General features: G+C 43.1%; 1 pseudogene; it reads left to right on the top strand.

The window, feature by feature from the left end:
- The first annotated feature begins 177 nt into the window (after positions 1–177).
- LOC141146146 (large ribosomal subunit protein uL13-like) lies at positions 178–9,562 on the top strand (annotated as a pseudogene).
- Positions 9,563–10,210: the final 648 nt, after the last annotated feature.

The following is a 10,210-nucleotide window of genomic DNA, read 5'->3' as shown; positions in this document are numbered from 1 at the left end:
CTTCCAGGATTCTACAAGAACTTGGGTGGTGGATTCAAGGCTTCAAGTCATGTTCTGGTCCTAGATGGCAGAGTTTTGCTTGGATGTAAGGTGGTCGTCGTGAAATGTGAAGGTATAAAAATTCCTGGCAACTTTTACCACAACAAACTCAAATACCTTGCTTTCCTGTGTAAACGTATGAACACAAAACCTTCCCGTGGGCCATGCCACTTCACAGCACCTAACCGCATCTTCTGGAGGACTGTAATGCTGCGTACAGATGATCAAAGTTTCTGACAACCAATCCATGGATTTATTTCCAACGGATGTTGGCTGAAACTTGTCTTGCATACACGCGGTCGCTCAAATGTTTTCGGAAATTCCGATTGGCTAGAACACGCTGACGTGAAACACATAGGATGGGACTAGAAAAAGTAAGTTCAACGGCCAGTGCGCCACCCTTTGGGCTCCTTCTGCTATTCTCGTGTTAGTAGAAGTTTGAGAGATGATTCGCGCTTTTCAGCCTTGTGCTTTTCCGATCGTTACTGCTCTTCAGTTTGTGCTTGTGGGTTCGTATCTGTTTTCAGTGCGTGCAGTCAGTTTGCATCTGGTTTTCAGTGCGTGCTATTTCTAGTACGTACAGTGGGGAAAAATAGTATTTAGTCAGCCACCAATTGTGCAAGATCTCCCACTTAAAAAGATGAGAGAGGCCTGTAATTGTCATTATAGATATACCTCAACTATGAGAGACAAAATGTGGAAACAAATCCAGACAATCACATTGAAAGAATTTATTTGCAAATTATGGTGGAAAATAAGTATTTGGTCACCTACAAACAAGCAAGATTTCTGGCTCTCACAAACCTGTATCCTCTTCTTTAAGAGGCTCCTCTGTCCTCCACTCATTACCTGTATTAATGGAACCTGTTTAAACTTGTTATCAGTATAAAAGACACCTGTCCACAACCTCAAACAGTCACAGTCCAAACTCCACTATGGTGAAGACCAAAGAGCTGTCGAAGGACACCAGAAACAAAATTGTAGACCTGCACCAGGCTGGGAAGACTGAATCTGCAATAGGCAAGCAGCTTGGTGTGAAGAAATCAACTGTGGGAGCAATAATTAGAAAATGGAAGACATACAAGACCACTGATAATCTCCCTCGATCTGGGGCTCCACAAAGATCTCACCCGTGGGGTCAAAATGATCACAAGAATGGTGAGCAAAAATCCCACAACCACACGGGGGGACCTAGTGAATGACCTGCAGAGAGCTGGGACCAACGTAACAAAGGTTACCATCAGTAACACACTACGCCGCCAGGGACTCAGACGTGTCCCCCTGCTTAAGCCTGTACATGTCCGGGCCCGTCTGAGGTTTGCTAGAGAGCATTTGGATGATCCAGAAGAGGATTGGGAGAATGTCATATGGTCAGATGATACCAAAGTAGAACTGTTTGGTAGAAACACAACTCGTCCTGTTTGGGGGAGAGAGAATGCTGAGTTGCAACCAAAGAACACCATACCTACTGTGAAGCATGGGGGTGGCAACATCATGCTTTGGGGCTGTTTCTCTGCAAAGGGAACAGGACGACTGATCCGTGTACATGAAAGAATGAATGGGGCCATGTATTATGAGATTCTGAGTGCAAACCTCCTCCCATCAGCAAAGGCATCGAAGATGAAACGTGGCTGGGTCTTTCAGCATGACAATGATCCCAAACACACCGCCTGGGCAACGAAGGAGTGGCTTCGTAAGAAGCATTTCAAGGTCCTGGAGTGGCCTAGCCAGTCTCCAGATCTCAACCCCATAGAAAACCTTTGGAGGGAGTTGAAAGACCGTGTTGCCCAGCGACAGCCCCAAAACATCACTGCTCTAGAGGAAATCTGCATGGAGGAATGGGCCAACATACCAGCAACAGTGTGTGACAACCTTGTGAAGACTTACAGAAAAAGTTTGTCCTCTGTCTTTGCCAACAAAGGATATATAACAAAGTATTGAGATGAACTTTTGATATTGACCAAATACTTATTTTCCACCATAATTTACAAATAAATTCTTTCAAAAATCTGACATTGTGATTGTCTGGATTTGTTTCCACATTTTGTCTCTCATAGTTGAGGTATACCTATGATGACAATTACAGGCCTCTCATCTTTTTAAGTGGAAGAACTTGCACAATTGGTGGCTGACTAAATACTTTTTTGCCCCACTGTATCTGATTTTCAGTACGTTCTTGTCCGCTCGTTTCTGAATTTCAGCTCGTTTTTCTCAGGTTCTTTCTGATTTTCAGTGCGTTCTGTTAGTTTGTTCTGACCAGCCAACCGTTTTGAAGCCATGTTGCGGTTACGTAGTCATCATAGAGTTCGTACTATGCAGGGGCTTGTTGTTGGGATTCTTACTTTGACCCAAGCCCAGTCCATGAACAGGGGGAGGAGGAGTTCATGGACGAAGAATTGGTTGCTCCAGCATGACCAATTCTCGCACATGCCTTTGTTGCAGGAGATCCGTGAGAATAATCCTGATGATTTCAGGCATTATCTCCAGATGACGGACCCCGTTTTTCACCGTCTGTTGGCTTTGCTGTCTCCTTATATTACCAAGCAGGACACCTGCATGCGGCAAGCCATCACTCCTGAGCAGAAGCTCGTCGCCACCTTGCGGTACTTGGCGACGGGGAAAAGTCAGCAGGACATCAAGTTCTCGACAGGCATCTCCCCCCAGGCTCTGGGGATCATTATTGCAGAGACCTGTTCTGCCATCATTCAGGTCCTGCAGAAGGACTATATTAGGGTAAGTTTTCTCCTTTAACGTCACATTCTATGTATTTAATGTTTGCTAATGTATTGTATTTCTTTCATCATTCCCTAATTACCATGATTGTAATATGCTGTAAATGTCCCCTTTGTCCTCATGCATGCTTGAATTTTTTAAAGTTCCTTTTTGTCCTTCATGCATATTTGTCTTCACTAACCTCTCCAGCATGCTATCCTGGGCCCATACACACCTAGCCTAGTCACTTAACAATGTATTTTATCAGCTCCATAGTAGTGTTTTACCCTAAACACCCCCTAAAATGTGTCCAAATGTTATTGTTGTCCTTAAATTCAGGCAGAGTGCAAGAGGCTTTCTTGGGGGGCCCAACCCTCCCTTCCTCCAACCACTAAGTCAGCTGATACCAATTCTCTATCTGCTAACTTTGCCAAACCCATACACACTATACCTACCTCTTTTGTGGTCAGATTTATGGATGAATTCACCAAAGCATGTAATGAAAGGTCCTGCCTGAATACTTTCAAATGGTACTGTGTAAAGTTTTGTTCTCCTATTATCTTGATAGGTAATTGCAGAATGTAAAAATGTGCTTCAATTTGTACAGTGTGTATTCATATTTTTGTATTATGACACTTCTTACCTGTCCAGTGGGCTGCCAATAGTGTAAGTAAGGAGGGTCTGGCCAAAGTAACACACATTATTTATGCATTCAGCTCTCAATGAAGTGGACAGGGTTACCTGTCCAAAACATCTACCCCACCTCCTAAAATTTTTAACTGGGCCATCAGAGGGGGTGAGGAATCTGATAAGTGGACCTTAAATTTTTGTCTTTAAATACTCCTTAAAATAAATGTTTTATACTTATGTTGGCCAAGAATGTTTGTGTCTAATCTGCTTGCAATGTTATGTGCAAAAGTACTAATTTATTTTTTTCTTGTTTGACTCCACAGTTTCCTTCAACACCACAGTAATAGCAGACTGTGGCTTCTCAATTTGCCCAGTGGTGGGACTTTCCCAACTGCGGAGGGGCAATTGATGGGAAACACATCCACATCGTGCCACCCCCCAACTCAGGGTCATACTATTATAATTCCAAGGGCTTTAATGGTATTGTGATGTTGGCGGTGGTGTCGGCGACATACGAGTTTCTCTATGTGGACGTGGGGAAGAATGGCCGGATGTCGGATGGTGGAGTCGGAGTGGTGGCTTGGGCTTGCCACCTGCAGAAGATACCGTAGCTGGTCTTCCGTTCGTCTTTGTCGCTGATGAAGCATTTGGGCTGGGTGATCACCTGATGCAGCTGTTCCCGATGAGGACACTCACCCCGGACCAGAGGGTTTTTAACTACTGGCTGGCCAGAGGCAGAAGAGTGGTGGAGAATGCTTTAGGGATAATGGCCAGCCGGTTACGTCTGTTCCTGACGCCAGTCAACATGGTGGAATATAAACGAAACCATATAATACTTGCATGCTGCATTCTACACAACTTTCTCAGGAGAAATGCTACAAACTATGTGGCCTCAGTTAGGCCTGAGGCCAGATTTCGAGAACAACAACCCTGACGGCGCTTGAAGCTGACCGTCCTGGCTTGCCCCCCCAAAGCGCCCGCGAGGTCCATCAAAAATATATGGAATACTTTGCAGGTAGGGGGGCCATTGATATGCCAGCAAATGTTTGATAAACATTTTTAAAATACATTTTTTTACTAAAATGAAATAATATTTCATTTGATTTACTGCTTGTGTTTCTTTTGGCTGTCTCCTAGGTTCTCCAATGGGGTTTTCTTTTTGGTCATTTTCTTAAATAGTGCAAACGTAATTTAGTTGATACATGAGGTGACAATCTCTTCTTCACACAATGTTTTTGTTGTTAATGTATGTAATGCATTAATGATAAAAAACACATCCTTTTCAGCACCATGAATTAATTGTTTTGAGTGCCCAAACTGGCCTGATTGAGTCTAGTTTTACAGCACTGTGGGGGTTATTTACTAAAGGCAAATCCACTTTTCACTACAAGTGCACTTGAAAGTGCACTGAAACTGCACTGAAGTGCAAAGTGGATTTGCCTTTAGTAAATAACCCCCATTGTCACTGTAAACACCAAATTACCACAAAACCGGTATTGAGTTTTGAAAGAAGAAGCCACACTTTGTTGAGTAGAAAACATTTTACTCAAAGCACATTCACATGTGCATTAGAAAAGGGTTTTTGAACAAACCAACATATTTGTTGTATAATAACATTTTTCTGTTTGACAGTACAAATAGCCTTTTTTGGGGTTAAACAGGCATGTTTAAAACCATAAACATACACAACTCAGGAACTTACAAAGTTCAACTTTGACAAAGTGAAAGCAATATCATACATTAGTATGTCCAAACTGTGTTGATTATTGCCTTCATCAGATGGGGTGATGTCACCCCGTGAAAGCCAAATTTTGAAGATGCACACAAATTGGGAATCAAAATGTGGATTTCCCTCCTGATCCCATGCCTCATGTCAACATGTGCTATCTCCCATCATGGGGGATCAATGGACGTGTTTCGGGGGTACAACCCCTTCCTCTCATCTACTTTAGTTGCCAGGAAGGGGTTGCACCCACAAAACGCGAACCTTGAAATCCCGTGCTGGCAGATAGCACATGTTGACACACTGTGTGCATCTTCAAAATTTGGCTTTCTAAAAAAATTTTTAAATTTGTTAAAATCAGAAAAATACAAACACACTTGAATAATTTTGTGGTGTTTTAGATTCTGCCTAAAACATCAATGATGTTTGTGAGTCTTTTTTCCACATCGTTGATGTCTTCCTTGATCTTCTGTAAATCATGATTGCACACCATGATCTCCCCGATGAGGACGTGTGCACTTGCACTTGTGAAATGAGATTCTTCTTCCACAACATCCACATCACCTAAAATAAAAAAACACACCATGTATTATAAATATGCAGGCATACATCTATTACCTGAAGATGTGGTCTCAGGCGCTCACCTGTTGTGGTCACTATTTCACCCACTTCATAAACCTCTCCTTCCTCCACATCCTGAGGTTGTGGTGTTGTGACTTCCCCTTCTTTATGAGGTTGTGGGTCCCTGGTGCCTCTGATGTCCCGAGTCTTTTCTCCCCTATGTAAATTAAAAAAAGGTATACTTGGCACACAGATATTTGAGGCCAGAAATAGGAATATAAAACATTGCTTGGAAGTGACGTACAATTGTCTGTTTTGGCAGAGTTCCAAGCTGAAAACATGATTTTATTTTGCCTTTTTAAAGCTGGAATAATTACCTGTTTTGTGCAAGTTTCACACATGGAGACACCCCTAGTATCCACTGGAGCACCTGTGTGGAACACCCTAATATAAAGTTTGTTCTGGTGTCCCACACTAGTGCTCCTGCGTCCAGATGTGTAAACAGCTGCTGAGTGTCCTCTCCTTACACTGAATCAAGTTTGCATTTCATTCTAGTTGCCAACCCATCTAGACAACAATGTAATAAACTTCTTTTAATACAAATAGGCATGAACAAATGTAGTTAACCTGCATCTGCCAAAAACATTGTATTAGTGGGCGAACAAACGATGTTTACTATGAACGATTACTGTGCCCATGAACCTGAAACGTGTCATTTTAAACTGTACAACAGTAAAGAAAAGCACATGGAGCAGCACGAATGTAATGATAATAATAATAGGAACACATGACAAAATACTTTTTTGCAGCACTCTCTTGATTCTTCTCTACTGATCCTGCTCCCTCAATTTGAGGTCTGACCATCGTTTCCTCAGTTGATCCTTGGATCGCCATACCCTAAAATTCTTCTGCAGACTTTTCACAACTTTATCCATGATCTTGAGCTTTCTCACATTTGGGTTTGGGTAAGGTCCATGCTTCCCCATCATAGTCGGCCCTTTTCAAGATGTCCACCATCTCCACCATCTCTACAAAGGACATATTTGAGGCCTTAAATCTCCTCCGGGATCGGGACGTTTGTGGCTCTGGGCTTTTGTCGTCCTCCTCATTGCTGCTCTCCTCTGCATGCACCTGCTCTTTCTTCGCCATGTGCTCTCCCACTGCGCCGAAAGAGAAGGGGTGGGGGATATACTAGAAAGAATGTCAGGGGTGGGTGGAGTTTCACGCATGTGCAGTGTATATAAAGCGTAACATGCGTGCGCTGTACATATGATCTGTGAGCAGAGGACGGAGTAGCGTAGGTGCCGAATTTGAACTTGAGGCATCAGTGGTCTTTACTACTTCTAGATTGAGGCCTATATTGGGACACGATTAGGAGAGTTTAGCCTGACATTAGGGTTTGTCTTGTGTTGTGTCTTGCCAATGAAATAGATCGATTCAATGATCACGAATTCCTACCCCAATTCATTGATATGTACAGAGAGCTGCCCTGTCTGTGGCAGGTAAAACACCCCTTTTATACTAATAAAAAAGGCAGGCAGCACTGGATCAATTGCTGGAATTGGTGAAGCCGCAGATCCCCACGGCAAACATCAACTATTTGAAGCGCAAAATTGGTGGCCTGGGGAGTGCATATAATAGGGAGTGCAAGAAGGGCTAGGATTCCATGAGCTCAGGAGCAGCAGCAGATGACGTTTATGTCCCCAGGCTGTGGTACTACGACAGACTGCGATTTCTGTCAGACCAGACTGAAATCAGGCCATCACTCTCAACCTTTCCTTCCACACTTCCTTCCACTCTTCCTTCCACCCCAGCTGAGGCTTCCGATGTCAAACCTGGGCCTTCCACCCAGGAACAAGGTGTGGAGGAGCCCAGCTTGAGTCAGGTATAGCATTGTTCAACATATTTCTCAAAATTATGTTTGATTGATGAACAATAAACTAAAACTATGTCCCATTTTCATACACAGGAAAGCCTCAGCCAGGAGGAGACTGTGGAAAGTGGCAGCCAGGAGGTGGCGGAGGAAAGTGGCAGCCAGGAAGTGGTGGGGGAAAGTGGCAGCCAGGAAGTGGCGGGGGAAAGTGGCAGCCAGGAGGTGGCCGGTCCCAGTAGCCTGACCGAATCCCAGGTTCCTCCCCTCCGCCTTCCAACAAATAGTACCAGGAAGGGGAGGAACGTGCAGGAATCAGCGCTTTCTTTGATTCAGGAGGCTACTGCGGCCCTCATAACCACCCCCAATCTTCAAGAGGCCTATGCCTGCATGTTAGTCCGCAAAAAGCAGGAAATGGAGGTGGGCCAACACCTCATTGGTAAGGATGTGATCTATCTGACCCTAAATAAGGGGTTGAGGGGCAAACTCACAAGCAAAATCCACCTGTGTGAGTTGGACTATCCTCCTCCTCCTCCACCTCCTGTCACAACTCCAACACCAGAACCACAGCCTGGAAGCAAGGGTGGAAGGAAGACAAGAGAGTGATGGCCTGGGTTCAGTCTGGTCTGACAAAAGACGCAGGCTGTTGTAAGACCACAGCCTTGGGACATATATGTCATCTGCTGCTGTTCCTGATCTCTTGTAGTCCTGGACCGGATTGTGCTCCCTATTAAATGGACTCCTCAGGCTACCAATTTTGCCTGCCCTGGGGTACAAAGGCTTCACCAATTTTACCAGTATATCCAGCGTTGCCTTCCTCTTTATTTTGTTATGACCCCTAATAAATGCCTATTTTATTTTCACAAATATTTGGCTATGTGTTTTAGTTTAAAATAGACAGTTTGTTTGTGAGTAGGCAGGTACATTTCAAAAAGACAATGTCAAATTAACAAGGGACACCAACACCAACCAATCTCTTTGAGGTTAAAAATACAAGATAATAATGGTGTTGTGGTAACTTGACACACAAAACAAACAAAAATATTAGGGAGATAACTATAAAAAAAATCAAAAAAAAATCAGGAGATCTTGATAAAAAAAAAAAAAAATAGATCACTATAAAAAAAAAAAAAATTATTCAGGAGATCTGGCAAAAAAAAAAGATTATTCATGAGATCACAAGAAATAGTAAAGAAATCAGTTTGACAGAACTCTGTGTGAATATCAGCAGCAAAACAACTTCATCATTCTAGCATTTTAAAGAAGAAGAGAATGCGCTGCATTAGTTTTACCAGACCAAGCGCTGCCGTCTCGTACTTAATTCAGAGCATGCGTGGAATTTTGTGCGTCGGAATTGTCTACACACGCTAGAAATTACGACAACGCATTTTGTTGTCGGCATATTTGAGAACCAGCTCTCAAATTTTGTTTGTCGGAAATTCCGACAAAAAATGTCCGATGGAGTCTACACACAGTCGGAATTTCCGACAACAAGCTCACATCGAACGTTTGTTGTTGGAAATTCCGAACGTCTGTACACGACATAAGAGTTATACTGCCACATAAGACTATGTGAGGACAGGCTGCTCTGGAGCGACTGAGGGTCTTTGATGGTATCCTGCCTCCTTACAATAAGAGGTAGCGTATGGTGGTCCCAGCTGCCCTGAAGATTATACGCTTGAAGCCAACACGCAGGGGCCTTGCCCATGAGGTTGGCTGGAAGTACCAGGAAGTCATTGTCACCCTGGAGGAGAAAAGGAAGGCAAAAGCCAAGCTGCACTATAACAAAAAGAAGCTGGTCATGAAACTGAAGAAGCAAGCAGAGAAGAATGTTGAAAGTAAAATTTCAAAGTACACAAACGTCCTGAAGAAATACGGTGTCCTTGTTCAAACATGCCCACAGACCTGGAATAAAATATTTGGAAGTTGGGGAATCATATTGGTTTTAGTAATTACTTTTCATTTATAGGATTTCTTGAGACAGAAGTAGCAGAGGAACTGGGTCGGTTAAAGCTTAATAAAGCAATGGGTCCTGATGGTAAGGTATTCATCCCAGAGTTCTAAGAGAACTTCAAGATATAGTTGTTGGACCATTAACCAATCTTTTTAATCAGTCTCTTCTAACAGGAGACATTCCCCATGACTGGCGGACAGCTAATACTGCTTCTATTCACAAGAAGGGCAGCAAAGTAGAAGCTGGCAATTACAGGCCAGTGAGTTTAACATCAATTGTAGTCAAGTTAATGGAATCACTCCTGAAAAGAAGGATCAACGATCACCTAAAAATACACAACTTTCTGGATCCAATGCAGTATTACTTTACTGAGGGCAGATCATGCCAGACTAATCTGATTGAATTCTTTGAGTATATTACAATGTAGTGTGGTGCTGTGGACATAGCAAATCTTGATTTCAGCAAGGCATTTGATACAGTTCCTCATAATGATCTAATGCAAAAGTTGTACAAGCTAGGTCTTAACCCCTGGGTGATTCAGTGGATATGAAGTTGGCTAAAGAATAGACACCAGAGTGTGATTGTAAATGGGGTTCACTCAGAACAGAGAGCAGTCACTAGTGGTGTACCACAAGGCTCTGTACTGGGTCCCGTTCTATTTAATCTATATGTAAGTGATCTAACTAAAGGTTTGGTGGGCAAGGTATGTCTTTTTGCTGAT

The sequence above is a fragment of the Aquarana catesbeiana genome, linkage group LG05 (genome assembly GCF_042186555.1).
Source record: "Aquarana catesbeiana isolate 2022-GZ linkage group LG05, ASM4218655v1, whole genome shotgun sequence".
Classification (NCBI taxonomy): domain Eukaryota; kingdom Metazoa; phylum Chordata; class Amphibia; order Anura; family Ranidae; genus Aquarana; species Aquarana catesbeiana.
This window is presented reverse-complemented; position numbering and strand designations above follow the sequence as displayed.